The following is a 14,263-nucleotide window of genomic DNA, read 5'->3' as shown; positions in this document are numbered from 1 at the left end:
ACGCCTTTCTTCCCCGACCCGAGCACATGTTCAATGGTGGTTTTGGAGGGGATGTAATATTGGCAATCGAGGCTTGGCCATGACGAAAGGGGAAATGGAGGTTTTGGGAATGGGCATGAAGAATGAAGGGAATCTATCTTATTTCACTTGGTGCAATGGAGTGTCATTTTAATGGAAGACAAAGCCTTAACCTAATACACAGAATAAGGAAATAAACTACTGAACAAGGGTATTATAGTGTCCTTCAATGTATGCTTTATGGAATTAACTACCGGAACGCCCTTTGACCTTTATACACACTGGAGCAAGGAGGGCTCAGACTAAACCAATAATTCACAACCATTTACAATACAATACAACACAATAAAAAAAACACAATCCTCATTTCCGCAACACTGCACCCTCCTCCTCTCAGGCACGGCCCGGGCCTATAAATTTAACTTAGTGTGACACGTAGGTGTAGTTCCCTCTACTTTTAACCTGACCCTGAGTGCGACAGTTTTAAAACATAAATAAATATGTCCCGCTGCTCCATTGCACCCTACCTAACAGACTCACGCCCACAGCTAACCGAATTGCGGAATGGTCTTCAAACTATACATTGACGGTGGGGAGCATTATTTACAATTGACGCTACTTTTATTTACAAAATGCAACCCAGGACCTGTGATTGTTCTTTCTGGGGGGGAGACAGTCTGCGCTGCATCGACGCACCATGAAAGCACCCAAAACGCACCAACACACCCTCAAGCACCAATCGGTGCACAGTCATCACTGTTCATCAATAAAAATAAATCAACAACCCCTAACCCTGCAGGTGGTCTCTTGCTCTTCGGCTCCCTCTGCTGGCTATTTGCTCTCTTCCAGTTTTTTTTTGTTTGTTTTTTTGTTTTTTTGTACACAAGATCGAGGCTCGTGAAAGAGCTAACATTAATCACACAAAAAGACAAACCGACACACAAAACACAAAAAACAAGGGGAGCGGCAGACAAGATGGGGAGAGAGGGGGAAGGACACAAAAAAGAGGGGGAAGAGGGGGAAAGACACAAACACAACATTTGAGAGCAGGGACATCGGGAGGACTTGGGGGAGGTGGGAGAGGAATAAAACATATGAACACTGCAAGGACTCTGGGGTGAATTACCGGGGGTAGAAAAGATCAAGGTTTTCGATGGGGGAAGATAAGAGATGGTGGTGAACAGCTGTTTTAAAGACCTGGAGGGAGTAGTGGGATTGAAGGGAGTGGGGGAGTTTGTTCCAGAGGTGGGAGAAAAGGGGAATGAAAGAGTGAAGGTGAGCAGAGAGCCTAGACTTTGGCAGTTTAACCATAAGAGGGTTGCAGGCAGATCTTGTGTGACCTGAAGGAATATTGGGGGGACAGAGCACAGAGAGAGCTGGGGGAGCAAGACCGGAGAGGAGTCGGTAGAAGACAGAAAGACCACCAACCTGCCTGCGGTGAGTGAGTGAAAGGCCCTCGGTGTTGACTACATCGCAGGAGATTCCAATGATTCTGAAAGCTTTGGCCTCAACAGCGTGAAGCCGAGCAAGGTGTGAGGCAGGAGCACCAGCCCAGAGGGGAGAACAGTATTCCATTGAGCTGCGGATGAAAGCCTTGTATGTGGTGAGGAGCTCAGGTGTGCCAAGGAAGGACTTCGCACGACGGAGGATGCCCAGTTGGCGACTGGCTTTGGAGGCCAGCTTGGAAATGTGGTTTTCCCAAGAAAGATCATGGCAGATAGTGAGACCCAAAAGCTTGAGCGACAGAACGTCTTGGAGAGGATTGTTGAGAAAGTAGATGGGAGGGTTGTACAGTCGGTCCTTTCGGAGAGACATTGTAAGAGTGTGAGATTTGTCAGGATTGAAAGACATGTTCCACTTGTTTGACCAGTCTGTGATTTTGTCCAGGTCTGCAGAGAGTGAGGAGGCTGAAGACTGCCGATCTGAGGGATGAGGAATGGAGCGACAGAGAGTAGAGTCGTCAGCAAAGAGATAGAGAGGATTTTCAAGAGAGTCAGAGAGATCATTGATGAAGACCAGAAAAAGCACAGGGCCCAGAAAACTACCTTGGGGAACTCCAGCCTGAACAGGAAGAGGAGATGAGAGAAACCCATTCAGGGCCACACGTTGACTATGACCAGAGAGGAAGTCCGCCAGCCATGCATGGAGATTTCCATGGATACCAAAGGAGGAGAGTTTGGTGAGCAGAGCAGGGTGCCAGACCGTATCGAAGGCACGTGAAATGTCAAGGGAGACAGCTCTAATTTCCTGTTTGGCATTGAGGACCTCCATCCATTGTTGAGAAAGCAGAAGCAGCATGTCCAGAGTAGAGTGACCAGGTCTGAAACCAAATTGATGATCAGAGATCAAGCCATTGGAGCAGAGGAAAGATTTAATATCTGAAGCAATGATGGATTCCATGACTTTGCTGATAATTGGGAGAAGGCTGATTGGTCTGTAGTTGCTGGGATCTGTTTTTGCACCTTTTTTGTGCAAACCGGTGATGTTGGCTGATTTCCAAGCAGATGGCAGATGACCTTGAGCAAAAGAGAGGGTGAAGAGAACAGAAAGAGGGAGTGAAAGAGCAGAAGAACATGATTTTAGGACCCGTGGGCTGATGCCGTCAGGACCAGTTGCAGAATCAGAGTCGAGGGTTGACAGAAACTTTTCCACCTTGTCAGGAGGAAAGGACACAGAGTCCAGGAGCAGCTGGGTACGACTGGGTACGGTGGGTACAGAGAGGGATGGGTTTGGGACACAAGATTTAGAGGCAAACACAGAGTTGAGGCATTCAGCTTTTTCACGTGCGGAGTCAGCCGTTAAGCCGTTTGAGGTGAGGGAGGGGATGGAGGGGGAACAAACACCAGAAACAGATTTGACCAGATGCCACCAGGATTTGGAAGAGGAAGATGACAGTTGGAAGATGACAGTTGTTGTCATCTTCCTTTGCTGGCGGCCTATTTGTAATAAAACTTGCACCCAACGTGTCCATTTGTATTTATTTATGGCCCACAGGGGCCGACTATGTATGGTTCACCTGTGGGGCATCGGTGCCCTGTGGCCAAGGTCCGCCAGCAAGATTTCGGGCCTTCATGGCCGGTTCCAGCAGAGGGGCCATGCCCCAACCCATGGGGTCCATAAGTGGTGCTCGGCCACAGACATGTGGTCCATAATGTGGTGCATCGATGCAGACAGCTGGTTCTGGGAGTTCCGGGCGCACAATGGCGGACTCACGCACGCTCCCCTCGGCGGCCAGTGGCGCTCAGGTCCTCATGTGGGAGACAAAGGGGGGGAAGACAGATGAGCGAGGGGTAAGGTCACAAGGGTACACATCAATAAGGCAATGCAAGGCGAAGTGCGTACGGAGAGCGAAGTGAGAAAAGCTCGTCCCTACCGTACGTCACCCCCCCTGTCACCTACACTACCCTTGCCCTTACCCCATAGTTACAAAATCTACACCTTTACAAATTCATCACTACTGTCACGTCTCCCCATATCTCTCCTATACCAAATTCGTCTTCACAATCCCTCTATTCAAAATTTGCCATCACCCAATTCATCATCAATCCTCATAAGGAGGAAGAGACGGGACATCAAGCACAATGTCACACCCACGCCATGATGCGTCTCACAATCCAAACATTTGCATCATAAAAATAATAAAACATGGCATGGTGTGGAGTTACGTCACCCCAGGTGAGTGGATGCAGATGGTGCGAGGAGATCTTCATCCTAACTACTTTCTAAATGACTTTAATTTCATTTTACACTACCCGGGGTCTTTCCCTGCCAATCCATTGGCCATCTTACACTATGGGTTCTAAAAACCAATTCCCATTGACCAAACTGTGGTGCTTCTCAATTTGGGGTCTCACTCCCCCGATTCAACTCCCTGTGCCCTTGCACAATTTCAGGACTGGGGCATGTAGCTCTCCCAGCAGGTCTACCCACCTGCACACCTCCACCACTGCAGTTGCCACCCGAGCTTACCTAGCTCCTCACCCTAACCTATCTAACTGGGGAAGGCCCCTCCTGGCTCTGTCACCCCTTGGTGCCCTCTGGCACTGGGCTACCCGGGTCCGTCCTCCGGATCCTCGGGCCCCATCCACAACAACTCTACCGGCTCCCAGAGCCCACCTGCGGCCTCACCTGGCCGACATCCTCACAGTGGTGGAGTGCCCAAACCAACTACACACACGAACAGGCTACACGCCCAGCCATTTCCACATCACTAATGCACCCATCCAAATACCATTCTTCCACCACGCACCACAGATGCCAATATCCAACCACAATTTACCTGTACCCTCTACCTAACACTTACACTACCCTCCCTGGGTATTCGTGATGGGGGTCCATCCTTCCCCCATTCACACCTTCGCACCATCCACTCCACTCCACAGTTTCCACCATACTCACTCCACGACCATCCATTCCAATACTCCATATACCAGACCATTTATTCCATACAACCATTCTCCATACACCTGTCGTTGCACACCTGTGCAACCACACCTGGTGCCACCTGCACCCTCCTTCCTTCCTGGACCATTTGGTCAGCACAACTCATCACTATCACTCTCATACACTGCTCCATCCACCTGTCCAGTTGCACACCTGTGCAATCACACCTGTTCCTCACACACTTTTCACAATACACTTCTGAATACACCTCCAACACACATACGGCATCATCTAATCTACCTGGTGCCCTGCTAAAACTCGCGCTTCCCCGTCACCCCTTACATTATTGCGCTCCCTCGTCATTATCATCCACACTAATCTACCTGCGTCCCCACTACAGGTATCATTGTCACTACCTAATCTTAACGTTACCTAAGGTCATCTCTAGGTCCCTACACATTATCCAAACCCTCCCGGGCTAGTTTTCACTGCCATAAACCCCATAACTAGTGCTCCTTTGCCCCCGTTGTGAGGGATGACAGAGTTGCCATCCCACCACATCGGGCATCTCCCACTATCAATTTTGCACACCAAATCCAACAAATCAAAAATTTGCCAATCATCTGCCAATCGTCTGCCAATCCTCACTCTGCCAATCATCAAATTTTGCTTTGCAATTTCGGGCCAAAACACTATTCTCGTCATCAGTCTTCTCACTAGTGCCTCTCGGTGCGCCAATTCATCTCTAAAGCTCGGCTTCGTTAAGCCGAGCAATGAATGCAGGTTGTTTGGTGCCGGCGGCTGAATACGTCCGGCACTCGGTGCAGGGAAGGAGGTTTACCCGGGCCGAGATCCCACGCACCACCTCGGCACGGAGCCATCCAATGGCCCAATCTCGACCTGCCGGAACGCCTCAACAAAAAGGGGTCGCCATGACGACCCTTCCTATCGGGCTGCCCGCTCCGCCTAGTGGAGCACGGACGTGGCCGTTCAAAGCGAGGCCCAGCGTGGATCGCGTATGGCGGTTCTCTTGAAACTGCCGTGGTTCGGATCCCCGCTGGTCCTCGCGGCACGCGAAGCTGCTCGGCGCGCACCGAGGGCCCGATTCGGCTAAATGTCGTTCTAACCGCGAACCCGGTTACCGTCGATGCTTCACCTGCATGCTCACACACATACCCTACCCCTTTCACCCTCACCGAGCTCGGTGCTCCAACGCCACCCGTACACCCCACATACTTCGCTATTGCACTCGTTCTTTCGCTCACAGACTTGGTCACACACCTGACCACTGCACACCTTTGCACACACTCGTCGTTCACATACCTCACCAACACACCTCTTCGCACCCCCTCCTCGGTCACCTCCTCTGTGACAACCACAGGTGTGCTCTCACTTGCACACCCAACCACGTGCCTCACGACCAACTCCAGCGTGCATGCCCATACGTATTCTACCATTCCAGGTGTGCATCCCCTCTCACCTGCCACAACCAACTTATGCTCCGTGTCACTCTTACTACTTTTACCACCACTCTTGACAGCGCACTCTTTCCTCATGCACTCCTCTGTTACACACCTTTCTCGCGCATACTCTTGCGCACACTCTCCCGTTACACCTTCCGTAACACTCACCACAGGTGTACACTCTCTCGTTACATCCTCTGTAACACTCACCACAGGTGTGCATTCTTCCTTACTTTTGACAGCGCACTCTTTCCTCATGCACCTGTCCGTTACACACCTTTCTTGCGCATCCTCTTGCGCACACTCTCTCGTTACTCCCTCCGTAACACACACCACTGGCGTACACTCTCTCGTTACATCCTCTGTAACACTCCCCACTACGCGCTGCCATGTGCTCCCTCGCATACGCGCTACGACCGACTCACTCTCGACAGCACACTCACTCCTCGGCGCACTCTTTTTCCTCACACACCCCAGAGTCGGACATTCTCGCACACCTCCTCTCTCGTACACCGTACTTGTCGCACACTTCACCAACGGCCTCTCACGAACACCCGGATCCAAATCAACTGCCAAGCCGACTGAAGCTCCCCTCACATCATCTACATTTCTGAATATATCGCCACTCACCTTGGCACCTCATCTCCGCACCTCCTTCACCACCTGCAAACTCTTTATTTGGTTAGCGAGCACATCATTATGATTTGAGCACCGACCTTGTACATATTCCATCACCTCCTCCTGTATTTCTCTCTTAGTTTCTGTCCGTCTCTTCTTAATTTCACTCACCCCCTTTAACACCTCCTTTAACTTTTGCTTCACCTCTTTTATTTCCCGGTGCGGCTCCTCAATCTCGTCCTCTAAGGCTACCTTGACCGTCTCTATTTGCGTCCTCACCTCCCGGTCCTTCGTCTCCATTACTTCTGTCACCTCGTCCAACCTCGTTGTCAGTCCCTCACGTACCATCTGACATTGCCTCTGTGTCGCTATTAAGTCATTTTTAATGTCGTTTTGTGTCGCTTTTAACCCTCCTAGTACCGCAGTGTTCCTTTGAACCTGCTCCACTAACTCCGTCTGTCCCACCGTCAGCTGTTCCACCTCCTCCGTCAGGTCCTCTATGCCCCTTGTAACTTTGCCGTATTATTCCTCACCTCTTTCTCCATACGCTTTTCACCTCGCTTTACCTCCTCGCGTACCCCCGAGACCTCCTCACTTACACCTCGTCGTATCTCCTCTTTCATCTCCTCCATCTCTTTTGTAGATGCCACTCTCATCTGTCCTAATTCATCCCTCTGAGCATCCAATTTGGCTTCTACCCCGATTTTCACCTCCTCTATCTGCTCCCCCATTCGTTTAATTTCCCGGGCGGATTGCTCCCCTATCTCCCGCAATTTGTCTTCCATCCTATTTTCTAACCCCATTAACCCCTTCTTTACCTCTTTTATTCCGTTGTCTAACCCCTCAAATTTATTGTCTAACTTCCCAAATTTCTTGTCTAATCCCTCACCGGTACCCCTCGCTTCGTCCCTCATTGCTCCCCATTTGGCCCTCTAATCGCTCACTGTTAGCCCTCGCTTAGTCCCTCCTTTGCTCACCCATTTCTCTTTGCTCTCGGGTGGACTTATCACTTTGGGCATCCATTTTTGCCATCATTTGAATCATAAAGACTCGCATGTACTCTGGCATTTCTGGCTCGGCTGCCGCGACCACGTGCGCAGCGCAATTTGGTGCTGCTACGGTCACGGGCGCGGCAAAATTTGGTGCCGCAACAACCACGTGCGCGATGGCTCCATTTTGTGCGCCTGAAACCTCCTCAACCACATTGCCAATGTTCTCCTCCTCTCTTTCCTCCACATACATTTCCCCGAGGTCCTGGGTCGATTCTACCCCGTCTATCTCTCCCACCGACATCCCGTCGCCTTGACCAGCCATGGCGCGATTTCAAAATTCAGGTTTTGTAAAACAAAACAAATTTCGGCCGCTCCAAATTTTGACCAGATTTTTTATAGATGTTTTAAAATTTTGGTTCGGGCCTCGTATCTCACTCCCAGACACCAATTGTTACGGCCAATAGTACAATTGGTGTCCCCAAAATTGGGGCTAAATAAATTTAGTCCCAGGTTCGAATCCCAACTCCTGACTACCAATTGTTACGGACCGCAGACAAGATGTTGTTTGGCCGAGTGGATGGCATCGCAGCCCCTAACAGTTACCCCAACTAACCCGATCCCCGAACGTTGGCCAGATCGCGCCACAGATATTCAATATGGAAAACTCTAAAGTGACCGAATGTAAAGAGGAAGAAGAAGATGTACAGAAGAGTAACGGGATTTATTATTTACACACACAAGCAAAAGGAGCAGTCACAGTTATATACAGGGAACATGGAAAAAGCAGGTGACACAGTGAAAATACTAGCTTATACAAACTTAATTAAATACCCAGGACAGAACAAATAGAACAAACTCACGTACACAAGAAGGATGGAATGGCAGGAATGAATGCTGGAAGGAGGAATGGGAAGGTTCAGCTGGGGCAGATGGTTCGGGCTTGATCCCGCACGGGACGTCGGCTGGACCTCGACGGCCACCGATGCCACCGCTATCTGGTTCCCGCGGGGTATGGGTTGAAGCTGCCTGGTGGAGTCAACGCTGCTTGTGGAGCCAAAGCTGCTTCTCTGGCTCACCTCAGGGCGCGTCTGCCGTCTCTGTCGCAACTGCTTGTAATTGACCTTGAACCTTCTCTCTCTTCAAAGCTCATCTGGATCCTCTCACGCAGTACCTTGCGCGCGCGCTTTTATAACGCCTCCGGCGATCAAGCCGCCGGCCTTCAGGACATGCCCATCGGTGTGCTCACCTCGGCCCTGGTTGGTCGCGCGACCCTCTGGCTCCACCCTTGATGACGACGGGCGGGCACGCCTTTCTTCCCCGACCCGAGCACATGTTCAATGGTGGTTTTGGAGGGGATGTAATATTGGCAATCGAGGCTTGGCCATGACGAAAGGGGAAATGGAGGTTTTGGGAATGGGCATGAAGAATGAAGGGAATCTATCTTATTTCACTTGGTGCAATGGAGTGTCATTTTAATGGAAGACAAAGCCTTTGAGATCTCGCGAGATCTTGGAGACGGCGGCAGGGATTTTCGAAGCTCCACACGGTCTCCACGTTTTTCGAAGTTAAGTCTGTTCACAATTGTATTTTGTCGAAACTGTATTTATCTTTCGGTGTGTGAAGTTATTGTGTGCAACTTTGGTTGTTTCTCGGTGTTTATCTTTCATAAATTGATCGTCTGTTTGCCGTGTCGCGAGCAAGGCCTTGTACAGTGTGCACTGTACAACCTTGAGGCTTTGTTTTTCTCTCAGTGGTCCGTCGTTTGTGATCCAATAAATTTCGTTCTCTGTATTCCCAGTCTTTTCACCCATAGCCTACTTCCTTGTGTAAATCTCAACTCAAAAAAACAAAAAAAAAAAAAAAAAAACATTTCTTTCTCTGTTCTCATTCGTTTATTCATTCTTATTCGTTCGTTCGTTCTTCGACCACGTGTTTCTCCCCCATTTCCCCAGATAGTTTTCACTCATTAACCTTCAATGTTTACACTTTCCCCTCAAGTTATGTATTCCGTCATATTTTATAACACCTTTTTCTTCTTCTTCTTTAAAAGGCTGCTTTCGACTTGCTCACCAAATCAATTCATCCCAAAAAAAATATCCATCTCCTATAGTGCCTTTTTTCTACATTCCCTAAACTCTCCTGCACTCCATCCTCCATCCAGCGTCCTTAAACGTATTTTTAACTCGAAGGTCACAAGAAACTCATTTTGCAATAAATGTTCGTTTCCCATAAATCGTACACTTTCAAAAATCCAATCTCACCCCTCCCCTCCAAATCTTCCCCATAACCCCTCCCCTCCAAATCTTCCCCATCACCCCTCCCCTCCAAATCTTCCCCATCACCCATCCCTTTCAAATCTCCCCCCTTGCCCCCTCCCTCCTAAACTACCCCCTCACCCCTCCCCGCCAAGACGCCCCCTCGCCCCTCCCCTCCTAGACTCCTGCCTCACCCCTCCCCTCCAAATCTCCCCCATATCCCATCCCTTTCAAATCCCTCCCCTTGTCCCTTCCCTCCCAAACTCCCCCCTCACCCCTCCCCTTCAAATCTCCCCACCCTCATTGCTTCTCAATTTCCCCCCTCTCACTCCCCCTCCTCAAAGCGTCCTCCCCGCTTCTTCCCCCTTCAAACTCTCACCTCCATCTCCCCCAACCTTCTGCCTCGCTCTTCCCCCTCCTCAAATAACACCTCATTGTGGCTCACCCAATCACCATCAAACCTTTTGTCCGCCCCATCCTTCCCTTTCTCCGAGCTATTCTGAAATCTCTGACACACCTTCAACAGCTCTCCCTACCTCTTCCACCTCTTCCACATCTTACCCTACCCCTCCTCCCCCCTGTTCTGTATCTGATGCTCCCCCTTCCTCTTCATTAACGGTATGGACCTCAAACATCTGGGGCCTTCGTTCAAACTTAACTGATCTCTCCATACAGGTTGCTTCTGTCAAACCAGACGTGATCTGCTTAACAGAAACTTTCCTCCTTGATGATGTCTCTGATTCCATAGTATCTCTCCCGGGCTACTCCCTCCTCCGGTATGATAGACCTGAGCCTCGTCCTGGAGGCGGGGTTGCTATCTTTATCAAAAACTCTCTTCCTCACTCGCCCTGCACTGCACTCTCTCCACCTCACCCCCAGGAATACCTCTGGCTACGGCTTCCCCTTCGCTCCCACCTCTTGTTCATATGTGTGTTGTACCGTCCACCAAACAGTGATGACTCCATCTACATCTCGCTGTCTGATGATATGGACCAACTTCTATCTACTCATCCCAACTCTCTCTTCCTCATATGTGGTGATTTCAACTGTCATCATGCCAGTTGGCTGGGTGTGGGTACCTCTCTCACCAGCCATGGCTCCTCAGCAAAGGACTTCTGCGACTCACTGGGACTGACACAATCTGTCAATTTCCCGACCCGGATCTCAGTCAACGGAACATCTTCTCTTCTGGACTTGGTTATGACTAACTTCCCTGAAAATGTCTGCTGCTCTTCTTCTGCTCCGATCGGATCATCTGATCATGTCCTTGTTAAAGTGGACATCTCTCTGACCATCCTCAGGGAGCCTGCTCAGCGTCGACGAGTCTGGCATTTCACTCAGGCCAACTGGCACGGTCTTCAAGCAGCCATCAATCATCTGGACTGGTCTCCCATCTCTACCACCTCTGACATCAACTCATCCTGGGAATTCTTCCAAAGTAAATTGCTCTCTCTCATGCACAGATTTATCCCATCTCGTCTTCAGTTGTCATACCCTTCCTCCCGTCCATGGTACACGGAATCTTGTGGTGAGGCTGTTGCCCAGAAACAACTTGCCTTCGTCTCCTGGAAAGCAAATCCAACGGAAGGAAATCTCATTTCCTTTCACAAAGCCCGAAACAAGTGTGTGTCCACCCTCAGGAGAGCCAGGAAACAATATCTCTCCGTTCTCAAGACCGAACTCTCTTATCTGTCTCCCTCTTCCAAATCCTGGTGGCGTCTGGTCAAATCCGTTTCTGGTGTTTGTTCCCCCTCCATCCCCTCCCTTACCTCAAACGGCTACACAGCTGACTCCGCACGTGAAAAAGCTGAATGCCTCAACTCTGTGTTTGCCTCTAAATCTTGTGTCCCAAACCCATCCCTCTCTGTACCCACCATACCCAGTCGTACCCTGCTGCTCCTGGACTCCGTGTCCTTTCCTCCTGACAAGGTGGAAAAGTTTCTGTCAACCCTCGACTCTGATTCTGCAACTGGACCCGACGGCATCAGCCCACGGGTCCTAAAATCCTGCTCTGCTGCTCTATCTCACCCTCTCTCTGTTCTCTTCACCCTCTCTTTTGCTCAAGGTCAACTGCCATCTGCTTGGAAATCAGCCAACATCACCGCTTTGCACAAAAAAGGTGCAAAAACAGATCCTAGCAACTACAGACCAATCAGCCTTCTCCCAATTATCAGCAAAGTCATGGAATCCATCATTGCTTCTGATATGAAATCTTTCCTCTTCTCCAATGGCTTGATCTCTGATCATCAATTTGGTTTCAGACCAGGTCACTCTACTCTGGACATGCTGCTTCTGCTGTCTCAACAATGGATGGAGGTCCTCAATGCCAAACAGGAAATTAGAGCTGTCTCCCTCGACATATCACGTGCCTTCGACACGGTCTGGCACCCCGCTCTGCTCACCAAACTCTCCTCCTTTGGTATCCATGGAAATCTCCACGCATGGCTGGCGGACTTCCTCTCTAGTCGTCATCAACGTGTGGCCCTGAATGGGTTTCTCTCATCTCCTCTTCCTGTTCAGGCTGGAGTTCCCCAAGGCAGTGTTCTGGGCCCCGTGCTTTTTCTGGTCTTCATCAATGATCTCTCTGACTCTCTCGAAAATCCTCTCTATCTCTTTGCTGATGACTCCACTCTCTGCCGCTCCATTCCTCTTCCCTCAGATCGGCAGTCTGCTGCCTCCTCACTCTCTGAAGACCTGGACAAAATCACAGACTGGTCAAACAAGTGGAACATGTCTTTCAATCCTGACAAATCTCACACTCTTACTATGTCTCTCCGAAAAGATCGACTGGACAACCCTCCCATCTACTTTCTCAACAATCCTCTCCAAGAAGTTCTGTCGCTCAAGATTTTGGGTCTCACTATCTGCCATGATCTTTCTTGGGAAAACCACATTTCCAAGCTGGCCTCCAAAGCCAGTCGCCGACTGGGCATCCTCCGTCGTGCGAAGTCCTTCCTCGGCACACCTGAGCTCCTCACCACATACAAGGCTTTCATCCGCAGCTCAATGGAATACTGTTCTCCCCTATGGGCCGGTGCTCCTGCCTCACACCTAGCTCGGCTTCACGCTGTTGAAACCAAAGCTTTCAGAATTATTGGAATCTCCCGCGATGAAGCTATCTCTGAGGGCCTTTCACTCACTCACCGCAGGCAGGTAGGTGGTCTTTCTGTCTTCTACCGACTCCTCTCCGGCCTTGCACCCCCAGCTCTCTCTGTGCTCTGTCCCCCAAATATTCCTACAGGTCGCACAAGATCTGCCAGCAACCCTCTGATGGTTAAACTGCCGAAATCTCGGCTCTCCGCTCACCTTCACTCTTTCATTCCTCTTTTCTCCCGCCTCTGGAACAAACTACCTCACTCCCTTCAATCCCACTCCTCCCTCCAGGTCTTTAAAACAGCTGTTCACCACCATCTCTTATCTTCCCCCATCCAAAACCTTGATCTTTTCTACCCCCGCTAATTCACCCCAGATCCACCTTGTTTGAAATTCCAACTTCTTTCCTGGAAGTCCTGGCAGTGTCCATATGTTTTATACCTCTCCCACTGCCCCCTTCCCACGCCCCCCCCCCCCCCCCCCCCCACCAAAGCCCTCGCCCTCTCTCAGATCTCTCCATGTCTGTCGGTCCCTGCTCTCAAATGTTGTGTTTGTGTCCTTCCCCCTCTCTCCCCATCTTGTCTACCGCTCCCTATGTTATATGTTTTATGTGTCGGTTTGTCTTTCTGTGTGATTAATGTTCGCTCTTTCACGAGCCTCGATCTTGTATACAAAAAAAAAAACAAAAAAAAAAAAAAAAAAAAACCTAATACACAGAATAAGGAAATAAACTACTGAACAAGGGTATTATAGTGTCCTTCAATGTATGCTTTATGGAATTAACTACCGGAACGCCCTTTGACCTTTATACACACTGGAGCAAGGAGGGCTCAGACTAAACCAATAATTCACAACCATTTACAATACAATACAACACAATCAAAAAAACACAATCCTCATTACCGCAACAATACCGTATTGTTGGAAGAGCCGTAACGCCAATGCTTTCGATATTTGATGGTCATTTTAACAATCGGTTTGTTTGTGTTTCACACTGAATGAAAAACATAAAGGTAGAGCATGGCGATTGTGATATATGACAGATTCGAGAATATGTTCGGCATGAACGGCATATAAATCAAAATGGAGGTGCGTGGAGAGTCAGCTGGAGCACCACCGTAATGACATCAGATGTAATCACATCACCCTGTCATGTGACCAGATTCTCAGCTCTGATTGGAATACATTTGAGGTGACGAACATACATACATACATACATACATACATACATACATACATACATACATACACACATACAGATGGACAAACACTTGTCTAGACCGCTCTGCCCAATGGGCTATGCCGTAGAAACCAAAATAATACAAGCCAAACAATAGTAACAAAAATGTTATGTGTGAATTCCACACGAAGGTCAATATCAGATGTAAATGGCTCCGCCTGACACCATACACGAAGTGCAGGATTATATTATGGTTAGTTG

The sequence above is a fragment of the Myxine glutinosa genome, chromosome 1 (genome assembly GCF_964187855.1).
Source record: "Myxine glutinosa chromosome 1, kmMyxGlut1.1, whole genome shotgun sequence".
Taxonomy (NCBI): Eukaryota; Metazoa; Chordata; class Myxini; order Myxiniformes; family Myxinidae; genus Myxine; species Myxine glutinosa.
Note: the sequence above shows the minus strand (reverse complement) of the source record.